Below are 23399 nucleotides of genomic sequence, written 5' to 3'. Positions count from 1 at the left end.
TCATACTTTCTGTGGGAACGGGGTAATCTTACAATAAAATCCATATTGGCCACTTCCCATTTCCAAGTAGGGATTTCCATTGCTTGCAGTAACCCTCTTGGCTTTTGGTGTTTGATTTTCACTTGCTGGCAATTTGGACATTGAGCTACAAATTTTGCTATGTCTCTCTTCATGCCATCCCACTAATATATCAACTTGAGATCATAATACATCTTCGTTGCACCTGGGTGAATAAAATACCGAGAATAATGAACTCCTTCTAGAATTCGACGGCACAATTCTGCAACATTCGGAACACATAGCCTGCCTCGGTATTTAAGAATTCCATCCATAGAAGTTTCAAATTGGGACTTCTCTTTTTCATGAAATGTGTCTCTGTAATGGCTCAAATGAGGATCTTCATACTAACGCTCTTTCACTTCCATATTCAGGGACGAAACTGTGGGATCATTAATACCAATTCCTGCACTACCTGAATCAATTAGACGTACTCCAAGATTAGCTAGTTGGTGGAGCTCATGAATTAACTCCTTCTTTCCCGGAGGAACTTCACATAGGCTGCCCATTGATCGGCGGCTAAGCGCATCAGCTACTACATTTTCCTTTCTGGGGTGGTATAAAATACTCACATCATAATCTTTTAATAATTCTAACAACCGCCTCTGCCGCAGATTCAACTCCTTCTATTTGAAAATGTATTGAAGACTCTTGTGATCTGTATAGATATCAACATGCACACCATACAAGTAATGTCTCCACATTTTTAATGCATGAATAACTGCAGCCAATTAGAGATCATAAGTTGGGTAGTTCTTTTCATGTTTCCGCAGCTGTCTCGAAGCATAAGCGATAGATTTACCGTGCTGCATTAACACACATCCTAACCCAACACCGGAAGCATCACAATATATACAACATAGCTATTTGGCCCTTCTGGGAGTGTCAAGAGTGGGGCTGAGGTTAATCTGTCCTTCAACTCTTGGAAACTGCGTTCACAAGCATCATTCCACTGAAATTAACTGATTTTTGGGTTAGCTTAGTCAATAGGGCTGAAATAGAGGAAAATCCTTCTATGAACCTTCTATAGCACCCTGCCAATCCCAGAAAACTACGGACTTCTGTAGGCGTCGTAGGCCTTGGGAGAGGATATTTGTTCTTTATCGTCACCTTATTCAACTGCCTATAATCAATGCACATTCGTAAGGAACCATCTTTTTTCCTCACGAATAGGACTGGTGCTCCCCACGGTGATGAATTGGGTCTAATAAACCCCTTCTCAAGCAAATCTTTCAATTGTGTCTTTAACTCTTTCAATTCTGCCGGAGCCATTCGGTAAGGAGGAATAGAAATAGGCTTGGTGTCCGGCAACACATCAATGGAAAAATCAATCTCTCTTTCTTGTGGAAGACCTGGAAGCTAATCTGGAAATACGTCCGGGAATTCATTCACTATCGGAACGGATTGAAAAGTTGGCGACTTTGCTTCGGTATCATGAACTCGGACTAAGTGATAAATATATCCCTTAGCTATCATCTTTCTTGCCTTAAGGTAGGAAATAAACCTACCTCTTGGAGATGCTGTATTACCCTTCCATTCAAGCACGGGCTCTCCCGGAAATTAAAATCGAACTACTTTCATTCGGCAATCAACATTAGCATAACATGAGGTCAACCAATCCATACCCATAATCACATCAAAATCTAACATTTCCAACTCAACTAAATTAGCTTTAGTCTAGCGGTCGCATATCACAATTACACAATTTTTATACACTTGTCTAGCTATCACGGGATCACCAACTGGAGTAGATACCTCAAATTGTTTAATTGGTTCGAGTTTCACCCCAATACAACCAGCAACATACAGAGTATATAAGATAGGGTAGAACCCGGATCTATCAATGCATACATATCATGGAAAAATACGGATAATGTACCAGTAACCACATTCGAGGAGGACTTAAGATCCTGTCGTCCGGCTAAACCATACATACGGGGATGAGTGGCACCTGAAGTAGATGCTCCCCCTCTGCCTCTACCTCGACCTGCTGGAATCTAGGGAGTCTGCCCTACCGGGCGCACTGAAGAGGAACCAGCTACTGATCCTATGGGCTGAACCCCACCTCTACCACCTATTGACGGGAAATCTCGCATCATGTGTCCAACCTGGCCACAGGCATAGCAAGCATCTGAACCTTGGCGACACTGTCCGGAATGTAGTCTACCGCACTAGCTACATCGCGATACTGGGGTCCTCCTCTGGCTATAACGAAGCCGTCAAGAAATCCTTGAACAAATGTGGCCCTAATCCACTCACAAATCGGTGCACTCTATCTCCCATATCGGCCACCATAGTTGGGGCATAGCTAGCCAATGAATTAAACTGAAGGCTATACTCCCGGGTACTCATATTTCCTTGTTTAAAATTTAAAAATCTATCGGCTCTAGCTCGGCGGACCTCGGGTGACAAATAGTGGCGGATGAAGGCATCTATAAATTCTTGCCAAACGGGAGGAGGCGCATTCTCTTTTCTTGATGATAGCTAATTATTGTACCATAATACCGCCACATCTCGAAGTCTATAAGATGCCAACTCCACAGATTCAGTTTCGGAGGCATGAATAACTTCAATGTTCTCAGCATCTCATCAATAAAACCTTGCGGGTCTTCATCCGGCTTTGACTCGAAAAACTCTGGAGGATTCAAACTCATGAAATCACGGGCTCTGGTACTAGCTGCCCGATCACTTGGACCCGCATTCTGCGCTGTGCCTAGGCGGAAACTAACTGCATCAATAGGTGAATAGCCTCGGTCACTTGTTGACCCGAAGTAGCCGGTGGAGGAATTAGAGGCATAGGAGCTGGAGTTGAAGCCCCTTCTATTCTTCTATAATAGGCGGAGTGGGAGAAGTATTAGATGGAGCCTCATTATGTGATTCGCCCTCTTCTACATTCATTGGCGGCTCTCTTTCTACCCGTCTTTTCATCGTAGTCTTACCCTTATGGGCGGCTATAGTTTTTCCCTTTGGCGGCATTTCTGAAATCATAGCACACTATTAAGGAGGAAAAAATCTTATAACACAGCTCTATCGCACGATCTCTTAAGATAAAAGATGGTCAGTTTTCCTAAATGCCCTGTAGTCTCCTGTTTATTAGTGTGGCACGCATAAACAAGACACCATAAACAAGACTCTACTAGACACAGCTCGTAGACACTTCCTAGGACTGAACTGCCCTGATACCACTTTTGGCATGATCGGACTAGGGGCCATAACGGGTACCCGGGGCTAACCACCAAGCACCACTCATTCTATTTCTTATCATACTTATTCTGTATTTATTTATTACTCCACACTTTTAGTGATAAGGAAAACCATTTACAATTTGAAACACATGTACGTTTATATACATAAGCCCTCTCGGCTATCAAAATAATATATATATATAATGAGGAAAACATGAGACCATATTACCTACACATATATATCTACGAGCCTCTTAGAATACTAGACATGAGGACGGGACAGGACCCCGCCGTGCCCAAATATGTACACAAAATAATGAACCAAATAGCACCTTCGGAATAATAGAGTGCTCCTGTAAATCCACTGATAGCTCCTATGGATCTGCACCGTCTCCTTGTCTACCTGTGGGCATGAACACAACGTCCAAGAAGAAAGGACGTCAGTATGAACATTGTACTAAGTATGCAAGGCATCAAAAATAACAATACATCAATGAAATAAGGAAGCATCAAATAAGGAGCAACTTGTAACTGACTATCAACTATAAAAGAAATTATGCATGCTGGCTTACTCCATAATCATCATCATGTCATGTATGCATATATGTATAAGTTGCCCGACCATATAAGTACGGTGTGATAATCATTAGCCCGCGTCCAGGCCTCTCGCGTTCGGGGTACCATCATATCATGCTGCCCACTAGTGGTGTCTGCCCAGCCATGTAGGCGCGGTGTGATATCATCATGTACATCTCATAGACTTATCATAATCTTATCATGCTATTATCATAATGAATGCTTGGGAACTCAAAGACAACTATACTTTATCGGGGTGACATAATATCGTGAACCCCCAATTCCATTATGGAGCATTTATAAGCATTCTGCCTCACGTTGAAGGAATTAGCATATAAGGTGAGTGCATACAATGAACAACATCAATGGATCGTAGTTAACATCATTAGATTTATAAAAACATCATATTCGTGAACTCTAGAATCTTTGGACTTAACCTCATCATCATCATGTTCATAATATCTCTTATTCTTAACTCATATGGCTATTCATGAACATAGACTATTAGTTTTTCCGGATTATAGGAAATTCATGGTGAAGGAAGGAAGATCATGTCATAAGATTCATGCCTTAGAGGAAGGGACTAGCCTCACATACCTTTTCATTTAGCTACTCCATCACTTGAACGTTCCTCTCCAATATTCACGTTTCTACCTTCAAGAGAGTTCATTCTCATATTAGATAATCGATAACATAAGCATGTTTGAACTAAAGCTAGAGAAAACTGAGCAGCATCTCCTTTGTTTCTACTACTTTCTCCATATCATATATCGACTCCCAAACGTCAATAATTACATTCATAATACCATCATCAATAACTTCTGTCAAATTCATCATTATCTAATCCCCACAATTTCCTCTCAAGGTCATCCATAATCATGATCATAATACAACATTACATTCATTGTCATCTAATTTTTATCTCATGCTCTTAACATCATTCATAACGTAATTACAATCACAACATATCAATATTAATGATTCACTCCAAACTACTACTAAAAAATGGCACTATTCTTACATTCATAACACATTTTCTATATCCTTCTACACTCCAAGTGTTTTAAATTTTCAATACCTTAAACAATATGGAAATACCATAAAACTTACCTTTGATAGTGTGGGAATGAGCTTTAAGTGGAAATACTTCACTTGAGCAAAACTCTAGTTCCACTTCCCATGAAATTTCTTGACTTGGATGAACTTTAATGTGTTTCTTACACTTAATTTTGTTGGTTTGATGAAATTGATCATCAATTTCTCTTGGGTTCTTGTATATGAAGAGTGTGGAAGGTTCTAAAGAGGTCTTGAGTTGTGGAGAAGAAACATGAAATGAATTAAATGTGATGAGGTCCTTATGTAAACTTTTAAAAATCTGTCCCGACTAAATTATACGGACACTTATATGGTCCGTATAAATTTATACGGTCCGTATAAGTGACCTTAAAATCATTCCCAGCAACAACTCATTTTGTGACCGTTATACAGCAAATTATACGGTCCGTATAATTTTATACGATCCGTATAAGTGATCGTATAATCCCATCAGTGAGGGACCTTCACTGTGACGATTCTGCGTACCGTTATACAGACTGTATAATACTATACGGATCATATAATTGGTCGTATAATCTGTCTCTTCTCCGACTTTGTTCCCGTCACCTCGATTGATCTCAAATCCTTATGGAACCTTCTGGATACTTGTTTAACACCTCGTTAACAATCTAAGGGATATGATAACTCTTCTCCAAAACATCATTAAGCAATCATTAATTCGATACTCCTAAATCTTGCCCGACACAAAACATATACCTTGCTTTCCTTAAAAACTTTCGTCTCCTGCCTCAAATGTCTTTGAAATCTCATTTAGAATCATCAAATGTTAGTTCTTACTTATTAAAACATCATCTATGTCATGCCCTTCGTTAGTCTATTCACTGTACATTAGCGGAAAATTTTTCCGGGGTGTAACATGAACACTAATTTAGATTATGGCCCGCTTGATTCCGGTGGAAAAGGAATCTCTTAAAAGCGTAAACCAACTCTGGGGTTGGCAGTCTGGCTCTGGTGACGTAAGATATTCCAACAGCCTGCATTCTCTCGAACACATCCTTACAACTGACGGGCCGAGGAGCCACCCAGAAAGGGGAAGATCAAGCTTTGAAGGTTGGGGCCCACCAGATGTGTTTCTAGGTAGCCACTCTTTCAAAGTTTTTCGATGCCAGGGGGGATGTAGCTGGCACTAGCTCAAGTAAGGGTGCGTAGAAGTCAGATCCTTCGTCTATGGGCTATTATGTTGTAGCCCTGTGAGGAGTTGTTATTGTGGGTTGTTGTGACAGGATGGTAGTGCCATATTACATGGGAAACTCTGGCGAAATCTCCGTAGAAATCCCGAGAACTTAAAATTCGAAGACGAATGTTTTTAAAGGGGGGAAGGATGTTCCACCTCGAAAAATTCTATGTCATTGCATAATAAATAGACCAACGTAATGCGAGAAGTATAAGATGTTCCTATAAGTAATAAAGATTATTTAACGATCCTAGTTAAGATTTCAAAGAGGTTGGAAGTAGGAGGAGAAAGTTCCTTAAGAAGGGCAAAGTATGTGTTGTGTTTTGGAAAACTTCTGTAAAGTGCCGAGCTAATGTTGACTTAATGATGTCCTAAAGAAGAGTTGTAACTCTCCTTAGATTGGTAATTATATGCTACACAAGTGTCAAGAAGGTTCCATAAGGATTGGAGATCAAACGAAACGACGTAAACCATTTCAGGGAAGTGGAGTTATATAACCACTTATACGGTCCGTATAACTTCATACGGTCCGTATAAGGGGTCTGTATAACACCCAGAAGGAAGATGTTTTTCATGATGGTGAACCACGCCTACTTATAAAGACCGTACAATGTTATACGGACCGTATAATTGTCAGTATAACACCCAATGGGCTGAGTTATTTTCAAGTTTATAAATGTGATCCCACTTCATTATTTTCATTATTCACACTTCACCACTTCTCTCCAAGTCTCTAGAACATTCCATACATTTCATATACAAGAATCCAAGGGAAATCAAAGGCTCATATCATTAATCCAAGGGGATCAAGTATAAGGAAGCTCTTACGAGTTGCTAAAGTCAAGAAAACTTTATAGATTGAAGTTAGGATTTTTCTTCAAGTGAAGTATTTCCATCCAAAGGTCATTCCTAATCAATCAAAGGTAAGTTTTGTGATCATTTCATGTTATTTGGACTATGGAGAGGTCGAAAGACTAGGGTAGAAGAAGAAAGTAGAAAAGGAAGTCTAAATGTGGCTTTTATGATATTTATGAGTACTAATCTATATGTAGTCATGATTCTTAGTATGATATGGATATAATCTTGTTATGGAAAGTAAAAATGATAATAAAGAAGCATCATATGTAAGTGTGCTAAAATGGGTATGAAGTTGTTAGTATCACATGGGGGTGAATATTCAAGGCTTAGTGTGATGTGATTTCTTGAATTGGATATTATGAGTGTATTATGGATGTTATTATGGTTGTTGGGAGTTGTTGTGTAATATGGTAGAAGTTTACGAAATAGGGGAAATGCTGCCCGATTTCCATTACGCTATGAATTATTCTAGTTTGAATTTTAGGGTATCATTAAGGCTTAACCATGGCATGAATCGTTCTAAATATATATTATTCAAGCTTCCACGGTGAACGTTAGATAGTTGAGAAGACAAAGAGGTATGTAAGGCTAACCCTTATTTCAATAAGGCATGGTTCCTTGGCTATATATATATTTACCCTTTTATGAGTTCTATAATGTCCTCCAAATAATTCTATCTCTAAAGCTACTAAAGCTCATGATCCTTGATACTTTCATGATTCCATTGGATCCTTTATATGATAGTTAATCCTCTAAGGATAGACGTAACAAAAATGACAACAGTAATGATGTTGATGATACTTATGGACTCTTAAGTATACGTGTCTAAGTATGTATGACTATTATGTAACACCAAACTTATATGGCCGGGTATGATATCTATTGCGCGCACACCATTGCAGTTGGGTACGGATGACACAGAGCCTTGGTAGGGCCAGGTATGTATAACCACTGAGCCTTGTCATGGCCGAGTATGTGAAACCACCGAACCTCCATGATCGGGTGTGCTATGGATATGAGTATGTATATGAATAAGGATACGAATATGGATACGGATGTAGATATATGTATATGTTTGCATGTGTGTACACGAGCACGCATTAGAATGGAAGGTCCCTATGAAAGACAAGTAAGTAACTATGATGACAGCTCTACTATCCCCCAATTCTCCCATCTTATGCTATTTCTTATGCTCTCTCTTATGCTTCTCTTTTGATGGCGATTGTACTTTACATACTCAGTACATTATTCGTACTGGCGTCCTTTTGTTTGTGGACACTGTGTCATGCCCACAGGTGGCCAGGGAGATAGGCTTGATCCATAGCAGTTCTTATTCAGGGACTACATAGAGGAGCTCCATTCCATCTGGAGCAACAGATTTTGGTATTATTCTTTTGTGTACATACACGGTCATGGAGGGGTCCTGTCCCGCCTATATGATGTTACCTACTCTTCTTAGAGGCTCGTAGACAGTTGTGTATGATTAGATGTCTTTAGCCTTGTCGGCTTATATTTTGTACATCTTTTTGATGGCCTCGTCGGCTTATGTATATTGATACGAGCATAGTTGTTAATGATGGTATGAATGTGCGGTTGCCCAACGAGTTTAGTATTATTGATGTATAGCATTCATAAGTAAGCTATGTGGTCCACCTAGATGTGAATACGCCTGTATGATAAGAGGTACCCAGCTGGGTTAGCACCGGGTGCCCGTCATGGCCCTCCAGTTGGGTCGTGACAAAAGTGGTATCAGATCTTTCCAACAAGGTTTGGGGACTCAGGTGAGGCTTTGCACGGATTTTCACTCGCAGATAGATGGACAAGCCGAACGTACCATTCAGACCCCTAAGGATATGCTACGGGCATGTGTGGATTTTGGAGGTAATTGGGAGGATCATTTACCACTTATTGAATTTGCTTATAATAATAGTTATCATTCTAGCATCCAAATGACACCATATGAGGCTTTATATGGGCGAAAGTGCAGATCCCTAATTGGGTGGTTCGAGGTAGGAGAGACTAAATTGATAGGGCCAGACTTGGTCCAGCAAGCTATAGAGAAAGTTAAGCTCATACAGGATCAATTATTAACAGCTCAGAGTCGTCAAAAGTCCTATGCTGATAATCGTCAAAGGGACTTAGAGTTCCAAGTGAAAGATTGGGTATTCTTAAAGGTGTCACCGATGAAGTGCGTAATGAGATTTGGTAAAAAGGGGAAGCTTAGTCCACGGTACATTAGACCTTATGAGATTGTACACAAGGTAGGCAAAGTGGCTTACAAATTAGATTTACCTCCTGATTTGGAGTCAGTTCACCCAGTTTTTCATGTATCGATGCTTCGTAAGTGCATTGGGGATCCTATCAGAATTGTGCTGGTAGATGATGTTCATGTGAAGGAAAAGATAGCTTATGAAGAGGTACCTATGGCTATACTAGACAGGCAAGTACGGAGACTTAGAAGTAAAGAAGTAGATTCAGTTAAAGTCTTGTGGGGAAACAATAACAACGAAGAAATGACTTGGGAAACGGAAGAAAATATGAAGTCTAAGTACCTACACTTGTTTCCACCCCCGGAAGAGATTCAAGATGAAACATCAAGATTATGAGGTATGTATGTTCTCTTTTATGCATTTGGGTCGCGCGTGGCCAAACTTTATTGCTATTATGTTGTAGCCCTGTGAGGCGTTGTTATTGTGGGTTGTTATGACAGGATGGTAGTGCCATATTACATGGGAAACTCTGGCGAAATCTCCGTAGAATTCCCGAAAACTTAACATTCGAAGACGAATGTTTTTAAAGGGGGGAAGGATGTTCCACCTCAAAAAAATTCTATGTCATTGCATAATAAATAGACCAACGTAATGCGAGAAGTATAAGATGTTCCTATAAGTAAGAAAGATTATTTAACGATCCTAGTTAAGATTTCAAAGAGGTTGGAAGTAGGAAGAGAAAGTTCCTTAAGAAGGGCAAAGTATGTGTTGTGTTTTGGAAAAATTCCGTAAAGTACCGAGATAATGTTGACTTAATGATGTCCTAAAGAAGAGTTGTAACTCTCCTTAGATTGGTAATGATATGCTAAACAAGTGTCAAGAAGGTTCCATAAGGATTGGAGATCAAACGAAACGACGGAAACCATTTCAGGGAAGTGGAGTTATATGACCACTTATACGGTCCGCATAACTTTATACGATCCGCATAAGGAGTCCATATAACCCCCAGTAGGAAGATATTTTTCATAATGGTGAACCACGGCCACTTATACGGACCGTACAATGTTACACGGACCGTATAAGTGTCCGTATAACACCCGACGGGCTAAGTTATTTTCAAGTTTATAAATGTGATCCCACTTCATTATTTTCATTCTTCAAACTTCACCACTTCTCTCCAAGTCTCTAGAACATTCCATACATTTCATGTACAAGAATCCAAGGGGAATCTAAGGCTCATATCATTAATCCGAGGGGATCAAGTATAAGGAAGCTCTTAGGAGTTGCTAGAGTCGAGAAAACTTTATGGAGTGAAGTTAGGGTTTTTTTTCAAGTGAAGTATTTCCATCCAAAGTTCATTCCTACTCAATCAAAGGTAAGTTTTGTGATCATTTCTTGTTATTTGTACTATGGAGAGGTCGAAAGACTAGGGTAGAAGAAGAAAGTAGAAAAGGAAGTCTAAATGTGGCTTTTATGATATATATGAGTAGTAATCTATATGTAATCATGATTCTTAGTATGATATGGATATAATCTTGTTATAAAAGGTAAAAATGGTAATAAAGAAGCATCATATGTAAGTGTGCTAAAATGGGTATGAAGTTGTTAGTATGAGTTGAACATAGGGGTGAATATTGAAGGCTTAGTGTAATGTGATTGCTTGAATTGGATATTATGAGTGTATTATGGATGTTATTGTGGTTTTTGGGAGTTGTTGTTTAATATGGTAGAAGTTGACGAAATAGGGGAAATACTGCCCGATTTCCATTAGGCTATGAATTATTCTAGTTTGAATTTTAAAGTATCATTTCGGCTTAACCATGGCATGAATTCTTCTAAATGTAGATCATTCAAGATTCCACGGTGAACGATAGATAGTTGAGAAGACAAAGAGGTATGTAAGGCTAACCCTTCTTTCAATAAGGCATGGTTCCTTAGTTATATATATATATATATATATATATATATATATATACATATATCCTTTTATGAGTTCTATAATGTCCTCCAAATAATTCTATCTCTAAAGCTACTAACGCTCATGATCGTCGATACATTCATGATTCCATTGCATCCTTTATATGATAGTTGATCCTCTAAGGATAGACGTAACAGAAACGACAACAGTAATGATGTTGATGATACTTATGGACTCTTAAGTATACGTTTCTATGTATGTATGACTATTATCTAACACCGAGCTTATATGGTCGGGCATGATATCTATTGCGCGCACACCACTGCAATTGGGTACGGATGACACTGAGCCTTAGTAGGGCCAGGTATATATAACCACCGAACCTTGTCATGGCCGGGTATGTGAAACCACCGAACCTCGATGGCCGGGTATGCTATAGATATGAGTATGTATATGAATACGGATACGAATATGGATACGGATGTAGCTATATGTATATGTTTGCATGTCTGTACACGAGCATGCATTAGAATGGAAGGTCCCTATGAAAGACAAGTAAGTAACTATGATGACGGTTCTACTATCCCCCGATTCTCCCATCTTATGCTATTTTTATGCTGTCTCTTATGCTCCTATTATGATGTCGATTATACTTTACATACTCAGTACATTATTCGTACTGACGTCTTTTTGTTTGTGGATGCTGCGTCATGCCCGCAGGTGGCCAGGGAGACAAGCTTGATCCATTGCATTTCTTATTCAGGGACTACATAGAGGAGCTCCATTCCATCCGGAGCTACAACTTTTGGTATTATTCTTTTGTGTACATACATGGACACGGCGGGGTCCTGTCCCGCCTATATGATGTTACCTACTCTTCTTAGAGGCTCGTAGAAAGTTATGTATGATTAGATGTCTTTAGCCTTGTCAACTTATATTTTATACATCTTTTTGATGGCCTCGTTGACTTATGTATATTGATACGGGCATAGTTATTAATAATGGTATGAATGTGTGGTTGCCTAATGAGTTTAGCATTATTGATATATAGCATTCATGAGCACGCTATGTGGTCCACCTAGATGTGAATATGCATGTACGATAAGAGGTACCTGAATGGGTTAGCACCGGGTGCCCGTCATGGCCCTCCAATTGGGTTGTGACAAACAGTCTGTCGACTTCTTCAATCTTTTTCCCTATCTCTTGGAGATGCTCTTCCATCTACTGAACCTTAAGTCTCAGCATCTCAGTGGTTTCTCCTAGGGTGAGCATGTTCTGATCTCCTTGTTTTGCCATTTGTAAGTCAACCTTTTTTAGTGGAGTTACACTAAGGTAAGTCTTAAGTCAATTGGTTTTTCTTTTAGGTATGTAATTTAAAACATTGGCTCAATCATATTTAGGCTTTAATACAGGATAGCACATATATGTGAAGCACGTAGCAAGCAGTCATGTAATTTGTAAACAGTTATATTACTCGTGTTCCTAAGGCTTTTTGAGCCAAGGTTATCCTAATCGTTTGAAACATGCAAGTGCCATTTGTAAAGATAAACCTTTGCCCTGAAAGTCATCATTCACTCATAATAATATCTTTCCCGAAGGGATTACAAAATATGATGAAGCTGACTTGGGGCTAATATAATAAAAGCAGTAAAATCAGCAAAGTCCTCCAGCGGTTGATGTCGAGGCTTGATCTGTTTTATCCTTTTTGGCCCTTGAAGGGCGATCTGAATATGAAGACATGTATGATACAGCTCCATTCTGACTATCACATGATGTGTTTCTCCCAGAATCTTAGCCAAATGCTCATCTTTACTTTCCAAACACTCACTCAGGCGTTCTACTTCTTGGACATCATGATGAAGTATGGGCCCTAGGATAGGTGTGTGGGCCAAATGACCTTGCGGCCATTCATAATAACGTGGGTCACACCATGCTTCGAACCTGTCTAGGGCTAAGGTGTCTAATCCCCGCCTTACATGACCGTTCCATTCTCTGAGGATTGTCCTAGCATTCTTGATTTTCTGTTATGTGTGCTTGATGATAAACTGCTCGGGGTTTCCTACTTGGGGTATCACTTGCCTTCTCCCAAACTACCTCAAAACCCAAGACAGATAAAAGGGACGGATTCCTCGGACTCCAGCTAATGGCAAAAATAGGCAATTCCTGCCTCAAACTAATACAGTCTCGGATATGAAGTCAGGGAACATCCACTGAATCCTATCTTCAGTCAAGTCAGCAAATAAATTAGCCCAACCGGCTTTGGACGCAAACCCGAGAGCTGGACAGTAATCCACGAAGCGGTCTATCTTATTCTGTCGACTCTAACCCTGAACCTCTTTGGCCATGTTGAGGTGTTTGATAATGTTACACCCCGCACTTTTAGAGCATGATCATGACACATAAATCACCGTAGTAATGGAGTATCGGAGACGTCCCATGATGTTTTGGAAGGTACAAGCCATGGGAAGTATGTAACAATGAAGTAAAAGATGAATTACGATCTCGTAAGTTGTAATCGGGAAAGACTATTTTGAAACACAAGAACATGGCCATTATTAAGTATAATAAATTATAAATATCATGTATGGAGAGTTTCGGAAGATTTCGAGATCAAGCAAATTGAAGAAAATAAATTTGACGAAAATTTGAGAAATGTTGGGCAGATTTTTTAGTCAACTTTGGAGGGGCATATCTCCTATTATATTAGGATTTTTAAGGTGAAACAAAAGCCAAAAATTAAGTTCGTCGAGTCTAGTTTCTAACGCAACAAACCGCTCATCGATAGGATATCGGAGTAGAGAATTATGAATGTTGCAAACTGAGCTGACAAAGCAGAAACAGGACTACTACAGTACTGCTACCCAACTCACTATAAAAGGGCTAAAAACCCCCTTTTTCATCATCAAAAACTCTCCAAATGTTCCAGAATTTTCAGCAACAAAAAGGGCTCTTAAATCTCACATAGAAGTGAGGATCTTGAGCAAAATTCAAGCTACGGAATACTAATCGAAGTCCGGACAATGTGTAGACGCGATTATAATTTCAATTTGTGTGGAGTTATCTTGGGAACAGGTAGATATTGAAGATCTTGCTACCTTAGTAAAAATAAGGCATGAATCATTGAATATTTTCTTTATCAACATTGATTAAGGAATAATTGTAAGAATAAATGTTATAGTTGTTGTGTTGGTGTTGTTGGCTTATGGATTGAGGTTTGAAGGGAATTTTGGATGAAATTACATATATTTACCTTGTATGATGTTGGTATTGTTGTTGTTGATTGGTTGTTGATATTACGATTTCGGGCTAGGCATATAAACAGGGGAGATGCTGCCCGAATTTCGATAGAATCTAAAAGGATTTTAATTAAGGAATTAAGACGAGCGTATGATGATATGATTCTAACAATAGTATGAATGGTTGTATATGTAGATTACGAGGCTACGAATAATCTTAAGTGAATTGCAAGACAGGAAGTAAGTTGGAAGTCGAGAAATTATCTTCCAGGTATGTTAAGGCTAGTCCCCTTCTTTCTAAAGGCATGATCCTTTCGTTATAAACCTTTGTGTCGTACCATAATATCATTGCTTCAGCAAATTCTATAAGTCCACGAATTTCGTGATCCTTATGATGTTATTAAGCTTCTAAAGGCATGATTCTTTTCCTACCAAACCATGCATGAATTCCATAAAAAATTTTGTTTCCAAGAATGTTAGAGATCCATGACTCTTAAAGTTTTTATGATGGCAAAGATGAATAATTCTTTTTATGATAACCATGATGATGATTATGAGGGATTTATTTATCCAAGCTCCAAGGCATACGGATTTCATGTTATTATGAGATGATTTTTATGCATAGAAATTTCCATGTACATGAGCTTTATATTATTATGAGGTGATTGAGCTTACTTTGCAATTTCTTAATTTCCTTCATTGTTGGTAATCTCACCTTATGACCCTTGTTTCTTTAAGGTGGGATAAACGATGATGATTGATCCATAATATAATCGGAGGCTACCAACCTTACGTCACTCCGATATAGTTGTGGCTTTTGATTGGGCTCTTATGCATGCTTTATATATATGTATGTATTTTCTCACACCGCGCCGCGCTATAGTCGGCCGGGCATGACACGTAGATGTGCACACCACTGCAGTGGGCATGTTATGATATTGCCCCGGACGCGGGCTAATGATGATAGCACCGAGCCTTAATGGCCGGGCATGATACTATATATATATGACACCGAGCCTTAATGGCCGGGCATGGTACTATGTATATGTATAGAAATGCTTTTTTTTAAAGGCTAACCATGCATGACATCCGCCTTATGCGGCATTCAGATATACAGGTTATCTCTCTTACTCCATGTTACCTTTCATATCTATATTATGTTGTTATTCATGCCTTACATACTCAGTACATTATTCGTACTGACGTCCCTTCTTGTGGGCGTTGCGTTTCATGCCACGCAGGTGTATACAGATGAGTAGAGGATATGGCTAGAAGATGTTCCAGCTGGATTGGCGAGCTCCATTTCCTTCCGGAGTGTTGCCGAGTCAGAGTATCTATGTTATGGTATATTGATTTATATTAGAGACTTTGCAGACAGAGTCACGTATATAGCATGTCAGTCTTGCAAGCGGCTCTGCAAGCCGATGTATCATTATGCATTATGTTACAAATTTCATATGATTACAGATTTTACTTGATTTGAGAAAGACGAAAAGAATGTTTTTGAAAAGCTTTCATTATGCATTTCATTTCATGATTTAAGAGTCCAGTAAGATTATGAATATAATGAGAACCAGCGGGTTCGCTCGGCTCTAAGTAAACGGTCGGGTGCCCATCATGCCCTATCAGGACTGGGGTGTGACAGCTAATCCACCACTGCAGCAGCATATTATACCCCTGAAAATATCGAAAATGATTTCGGCATTTGTCGAAGGCCCGAAAGATGTCTGCCAAGATGATAGGGGATAGATAAAAATACCTAGTTTCTTGATCCTTGGTTATGCCATAAAAGATAGCTTAGGCTAATAGATCACTTAGGTATCTATAGCCAGTGTTTCGTTACCATAGTACCTAATAAAACTATGGCAAACACTAAGGGCCTAACGGCTTCCCACTCTTCTCGACTCTTGAATTCTCTTTGATATAAAGTATACCCAGTGATATTCCTGAATCTCCGATACAGGTTTCTAAAGGCTACCGTGGGCCCATATGCCCAGGACGCCTCGATTAAAGCAAGAAAATTCAAAATTTGGCCAATGGATGGCCTTTGAGGAAACAACAAATTATGATCTGGGTTGTGTCGCCTTCTTATAAAGGTTCCATTACTATCTATAGCATCCCTAATTTCCTTTAGAGTCGGAGTTATCTCGATATTACCAAAGCGGAATAACATTTCCTTGTCATCCCAGTACCCGGCTAACACTTCCATTAGTTTCGGGTGACCTTTCATGGTCATAATAAAAGGCAAGTGTCCCAAGGTATAACTAATTGTTCGACGGTGAGTGTCTCCTAACCATTCCCACCAAGCTCTAGGACAATCCGAGGCCTCGAGAATTATCTCAAATTGAATTCTTCATTCCATCTACAAAACAAAACACTGTTAAGATTCCCAATTTTTCCCGTAGGGTCAATGGTTCATCACATAGGCACAAACATGCTTCCATATAGCACATAAATGAAATGTGGTGTCTTTCGGGTCATAGAACGTCCGGTCACACGGTAGTCTTCTTAATGAGCCTTAGGTAGGCCTGAAATACCCAAGGCTCGTCTAAGTACAAATGCTCTAGTTCGGTAGGGATTTGGCCTAGTTCTATCCTATTTATTACTAGAGTGGGCTTTTACAAGTGAAAGGAAACCCCAGCAGACAACTAGGGTTGTTGGACGACCGTGAACCAACCCCACCTCATAATGGTTCCAAAAGAAGTATTTGGTTTTATAGTGAAGGAACGACCGCGTGCTCCGCGAACTCGCCTTTGGAACAAAGTGTCCAATAAATGCCGGGAGCGGCGGAGTTTGCATGCAATGACAGTTAATAATTGCGGGAAAGTAAACACATAAACAGTTAAAGCAGTTATACTCATATTATATTGGAATCCTTATGGTTAGAACCTTTAAGTCCCTAGCGGAGTCGCCATCTTTAACGGTTCGCATTTGGGGGGCAAGGTTAGCGCTCAGAAATCTACTTCAAACTTGTTGGTGCTATTTCGGACTTGTTTTTGAAAAAGAGTCGCCACCTAACTTTTAGGAAATTATGAAAACCAGTGGTGAAGGGTTTATTCATATACCGTGAAAAATCCTTCGTAATCTAAAGTTCTAGGTAAGGGTTCTGGTGATCCCCTAGAAAAGGTGTTAAGCACCCTAGTATTAAGGATCCGTACTATACGGTTGACCTTCGAATTCCAATGTATGAGTATTTGTATAAACAGTTTATTAAGTGCTTATTTTCGGCATCATGAAAAAGATTTGTCATTTGCTTGAATATCATTTGTTTTGAAAGATATTTGAGTATGTTCCCTTTATATATAGGGTAGTTTAGGTTCGGATTAAGATATCCGGATAAGAGTAAGCTCCTTTTACATATAAGGATAATGTATTTTTGTTTATAAAAGAAGTATCAAAATGTTTTGGTTTTTGGTAAAAATGTATATAAGTATATTTATTTCCTTTTTTATTTAAATCACGCACTTTGTCTCGGGGCCGTCTGTATAATACGTTAGAACGCCTTATCCTAAATCCTTGTATTTACGAACGTATTTTGTTTTATTATTTTTTTTTAATGAGTCCAGTTTAAAAATGGTTCAATTTTTTTATCATTTGAGACTATGTATAAAAAAGGATTCTTTGCCTTAAGGCAGGCTTAGGCCCAAAATATATATATGTTTTTTGGAAGAAATGTATTTTCAGCGGGCTTATCCCAAAATCGTCAGTTCCTTCTTTTGCCAATCCAGTGGGCCTTGACCTAAATATACTCGTCCTTTGTAAAGATTTTGGCCCAAAAATGATGTCAAAATTATATATGTATCCCCTTGTTCTTGTTGTTTTGGAAAACTGATCCATTTTTTCCTGAAGAAAACGTTGTATCATTTGTAATTTTTTAAAGCTCTTTGCTTTTCCGTTCAACTCATATCAAAATCATTTTTCTTGTTATTCTTTAAGTTCTTGAAAATCGTTATACTTAGTCAGGGTTTTCTTTTTGAAAGCCATTTGGGGACTTAAAAGTCAAACTAAACGACATATGCACCGTTTGCCTGAGACGTCTAATTCAACCGTAAAGATTCCACTATAATATGAACGTTTACAAATATAACATTTAAAAAAATTTAAATAAAATAAATTAAAGAGAAGAGGTAGGCTAAGGGGTGTACCAAACCTCTAGTTGGCCATTTTTACCCATGGCTGGGCCTTCATGCGCTCACGTACAATATTAGCTTCCCTTTCCTTCGTTGGACTCGATTGTATTATGAAGGAATTCCAGCCCAATACACTTTGTTTTGACCCGACCTAAGTGGCCATGCAAGGAGGAGGGAGAAAGAGGAAAAAGGGAAATAGGTTAGAATTGATTTAATGTCCTTATTACTATTATATACACATAATATACAAACATAAAAAAGGAAAGACATATATATACAGGCACAGGTTACATTTATTGGGCCTGAAAGCCCAAGGTTGATCTTAAGAGAAACCTACCCGAGCCCATTTGTTCCCTATTTTTAGACTAAGTATGGATCGGGCCTGTTTTGATATACATATGCTATACCTATAATATACACATAGGATATGCATATCCGGTGTATATTCCTCCTTCCTTTTTATCAACATAGGTATATTTTAAGTATATCTGCTCTTTAAGCTTAACCCTTGAACTTATGACCAACTAATCACCTGATTAATCTTTATATTTTTTAAGCAATATCCAACCTGAACTAAAGTCAATCTTAAGCTATGACTGACCAACTAAGCATCATATAACAGTCCATTTAAGTTCCAACATCTCAACATTTAACAAGGCAACTACAAAGACACCTATTAGACACTACAAACTATTCCTGGTTCTGGGCAGGACCCAAATAATGAGAACGGAAAGCATATTCAACTGATGGGATGAGCACAGAACCACGAAGCTCAAAAGGGCAGGTTTTGTGAGCTAATCAACTAGAACAGATAGAGTATAAAGCTTGACAGCATCAGATAAGCACAGATAGCACAGAGGAGACATGATTTTAACAGATCAAATGGGCAGAGATTAGACAGTGATGTAAAGACTTTGGACAGAATAAGAGATAGTGAACAGAAAGTAATATAAGACTCACATGTGCCATAACTTAGTTGAAATGATACGAAACTATGGATCTCAAATTTAGCAGAAAGCCTTAAGGACATGGGGGTGACATAAAAGTTTAAGGAGAAGCCATACGATGAGTGCCTAGTATTCCCTTTTTTAAGCAATCTTTAGTTATCAAAGCCTCATACTAACCAATCCCTTTCATATTCGTAGAAGTCAATCAACTATGCATAGACAGGTTCACCTTTTATTTTAGACAACCTATTTAAACAAGACAACTTTAGTTTTGCCCTTTATCCCTTGGTCTAATGATGGGATTGTAGGGTCAAATGCATTCACATGGCAAACATACACCCCAGACTTATAGAGTGTGGCATGACACCTTTTATTTGGAGGAAAGGTACTATGAACCAAATTGAACTTGGTTCTCTCAATCCTCTCTCAAGGTGTCTTTAAAAGGCTCCTCTATGTCAAGTGGTTTTTAGTTTATCTATGAACACTTATGACTATACAAATACTATCATTGAACAAGCCCCAATCTAATACTTGATCAATAGTGACATAGGTTGCCAGATTATCCCAAAGTCATATTTACGTCATTTCAGATATATTTAGACAGATTTAGGCAGACTCAAGCATACTCAGACAGGCTTAAGCATGTTCAGATACAACCAGGTCTATTCAGACACCTTCAAGTACTCTTGATCAAATTTAGGCTTGTTTAAGCACATTCAAACTTATTAAGACCTTTTTAGACTTATTCAATCAAATTCAAGCACATTAAAGCAATTGCACCTATTAAAGCTACAACAATTGCACCTATTAAAGCAACTAAAAGGATTATTGAAATCAATTCAAATGGAAGAAAAAAAATCTGTTGATAAATGAATTCCAATTTGTTGACTATTACTTAGAAAATCTTGCTTTATAATCTGGTTTGATCTTGTAGTCCAAATAATCCCATACCATGACGTATCTGAAATAGCAGTAATTAGTGAAATAAAAAGACTTATACAAACCATCGAAGTAATTCCATCTCCTACGGTCCAAAAATGAAAATCTTTGTAATATTCTGAACCATTCATGAACATCACAGCAAAAATGACTAAAACATTTATAGGTCCTAAGTAAATAAGTAGCTACACAGCAGCTACAAAATAGGAGTTAGATAGAATATAGAATAACGATGTACAAACAAGAACCAATCCCAAGGATAAGGCAGAATAGATTGGATTGGGAAGTAATACCACCCCTAGACCCCCTAATATAAGACCCGATCTTAGAAAGACTAAAATAAAATCATGTATCCAGGAATATAGAGTATTCCCAGGTATGATTAGGCATGTTTAAACATTCCACATATTCATATCAATCTCAGCCCGAGCAAACATGTGCTAATCAACATGCTTATTATACTAACGGACCCATATCAACAAATAGCTAAAGTAGCATTAACACTAATTGGCATTAAGCAAAACTAAGCAAAAATAAACATGGTAGAATAAAAAATGTAAAAGCATGATAAGGGATTTACCTTTTTTAAGTGTAGCCAGCTTCAAGAATGGATTTGGAGCCTTCAAGTGCTTCCTTACTTCCACTCAGCCACCACACAAGAACAAGAAACAAGAAAACAAAACTTTAAGACTAGACACTAAACCCTTTTTAAGAGCTAAGTATAAAAATATTTAACTGATAGCCTAAATTGCGAGTTAAATGCTCAAATATCAGGCTTTGTGCGTATGTAAGTGTCTAATGTTGAGAAATAGGGTTCCCACATTAGTTGAAAATCTAGAAAATAATCGATGTGGGACTTGTGTAAATTCTTGACACATTTATTTGATTCAACACATGAACGGTTGAGATTGATTCAAATAACAAATAAAAGGCTTGATTCGATTTGTTCTTCATCGATCCAAACCGATTAGGGTTCGACCAATGAAAGTCGAGCATTCAAAATATGCAAAACAACAAAACTAATTAAGAGTTCTCAATATTTTGACCACAAAATCAGTAAAAGCAAGAAAAAAGAGAGGATAGTACCGCGTTTGGGCTTTGTTAGGTAAAAATGGGGTGGTGCAATAAATGCACTGACATATTTGGCCATGGAAAGGACTGAAGAGCCTGAATCCTCTACCATTTTGCCATTTCCGGCAATGGATTGGCAGAGGAGAGAGAGAGGAGCAAGGGGCGCTGCTAGGGTTGATGAAAACCCTAGCCGCAAATGAAGTTTGAACCCTTTAGCCTTTAGGGGTCGTTTAGTCTGAATACATATACACATATATATACACACACACACACACACACACACACACACATATATATATATATATATATATAGATATATATATATATATATATATATATATATATATATATATATATATATATATATATATATATATATATATATATATATATATATAACGCTAATGGGCCAGGTTAGCCTTATGGGTTGGACCGGCTGATTCTAAAGAAAAGGGGCCTGATATCTTATGTATATACGCATATGTATATCACTTGTGTATATACGCATATATGTATTGTATATACACGTATTTTTTGGGAAAATTTTAAAGACTACAATTATAAAATAAAATACTTTCATTTACCTCAAATTGTTTTAGTTAAAACTAAGCTAAATTCCATAAAAATAATTAAACTCTAATTTAGACGCTTAACTTAGTAAAATAAAATGCACTTATCATTTTTATTTAATTGATTCAAACCCTTTGACTCTTGACGGAGTAGAATATCTAATGACTATTTACAATTGCTTAAAATAAATGACTCGTAATTGTTTGCTCTTTTGAGAAAATAAATAAACCTTCTTGAATTTCTTAAAAATATACGAAAATTGTAAAAATGATATGCGGTTGTTCTCTTTTTGGTGTTTCACCAAATGCAATGGCAAAATGTCACTAGGACAATTTCGCAAAATTACTTTTAATTTATGAAATGCATATTCTACTCCGTCTGCAGTTCGGGCAATCCGAATAATTAAATAAAAGTTATTGGAGGTCAAAAATTAGGTGACAACACTCAACGGATTAAAAACCACGATCTACCTTGTAGGATTTCCAACTTTAATACACTGAGCAACTTCAGATGACAACTCTTGCAATCTAGGAATTAACACACTTAATATCTCAACCCTTACAATACCCCTATTGTAAGCAACTCTTGACTAACTCTTAGTCAAAGACACTCTAATATACCTAGACTAACTCTAGCCTAGTGTACCACTCAAAAGCTTGTGAAGATAAACTTCCTACAAGCAACCTTTGAGAATTCAAAATACCTACAAACAGCTTCTTAAAAGAGAAGAGTAGGTTTACAGTTTACAGTTTAAAGATCAAACAAACAAAGACTCACAACAACCTAAAGAACATGGACATAATCTGGTTTTTGGATCAGGTCCTTCGCCTTGTAAGTGGCTTTGTTCTTGAGAACACTTGAGAACTTGTGGAGGCAAGGTTTGCACAAAATAGTTTAGGTTTTCAAGTGATACCTAATATGTTGGGACATGTTGTATATATTTTAGGGAGCATGTGGGTGTGATAAAACCACTCATCCCATGTTTGACTTAAAGCATGGGCCACAGCACTACTGTACAGTTGTGCAATGGGCAGTGCAGCTTTACAGCTATTACTGTTGACTGTACGATATACAGAGAGAACAGATCGTAAACCAGGTTTCTCTCTGTTTCTCCAGCAGTTTGACAATCATCAAAACGTAGAATGCATTTAGTCCTATCACAAATTGTATACTTACCTTTTAACATTGGAGCAATGTAGAAGTAGTCTATCGTGGTACTACTCTATCCTGGTCCTATCTTGCTTAAATGCCGTTGTGGATCTTGATATTTGACTGACATCTTCAATATGCACACGATATTGCTGATTTCGAACTAAAAGAACAATTACGATGTTCCAAATTTGGGTGTTTGCTAAGAAAGTGAAATCCTACTAGCTTTGGCTATCAATTTAACATGGCCAGGAAATCTTAGA

General features: G+C 38.1%; 1 long non-coding RNA gene across 1 annotated transcript; it reads right to left on the bottom strand.

The window, feature by feature from the left end:
- Window positions 1-3424: 3424 nt before the first annotated feature.
- On the bottom strand, window positions 3425-21659 carry LOC132605010 (uncharacterized). Its single transcript, XR_009568965.1, has 3 exons — window positions 20927-21659; window positions 18481-18611; window positions 3425-3645 (listed from the first exon to the last, which is right to left on the bottom strand). It is a non-coding gene; the product is annotated as an uncharacterized LOC132605010 (long non-coding RNA).
- Window positions 21660-23399: the final 1740 nt, after the last annotated feature.

The sequence above is a fragment of the Lycium barbarum genome, chromosome 8, assembly GCF_019175385.1.
Source record: "Lycium barbarum isolate Lr01 chromosome 8, ASM1917538v2, whole genome shotgun sequence".
In the NCBI taxonomy this organism is placed as follows: Eukaryota; Viridiplantae; Streptophyta; class Magnoliopsida; order Solanales; family Solanaceae; genus Lycium; species Lycium barbarum.
The sequence above is the reverse complement of the archived record's forward strand: the minus strand, read 5'-3'. Positions and strand labels throughout refer to the sequence as shown.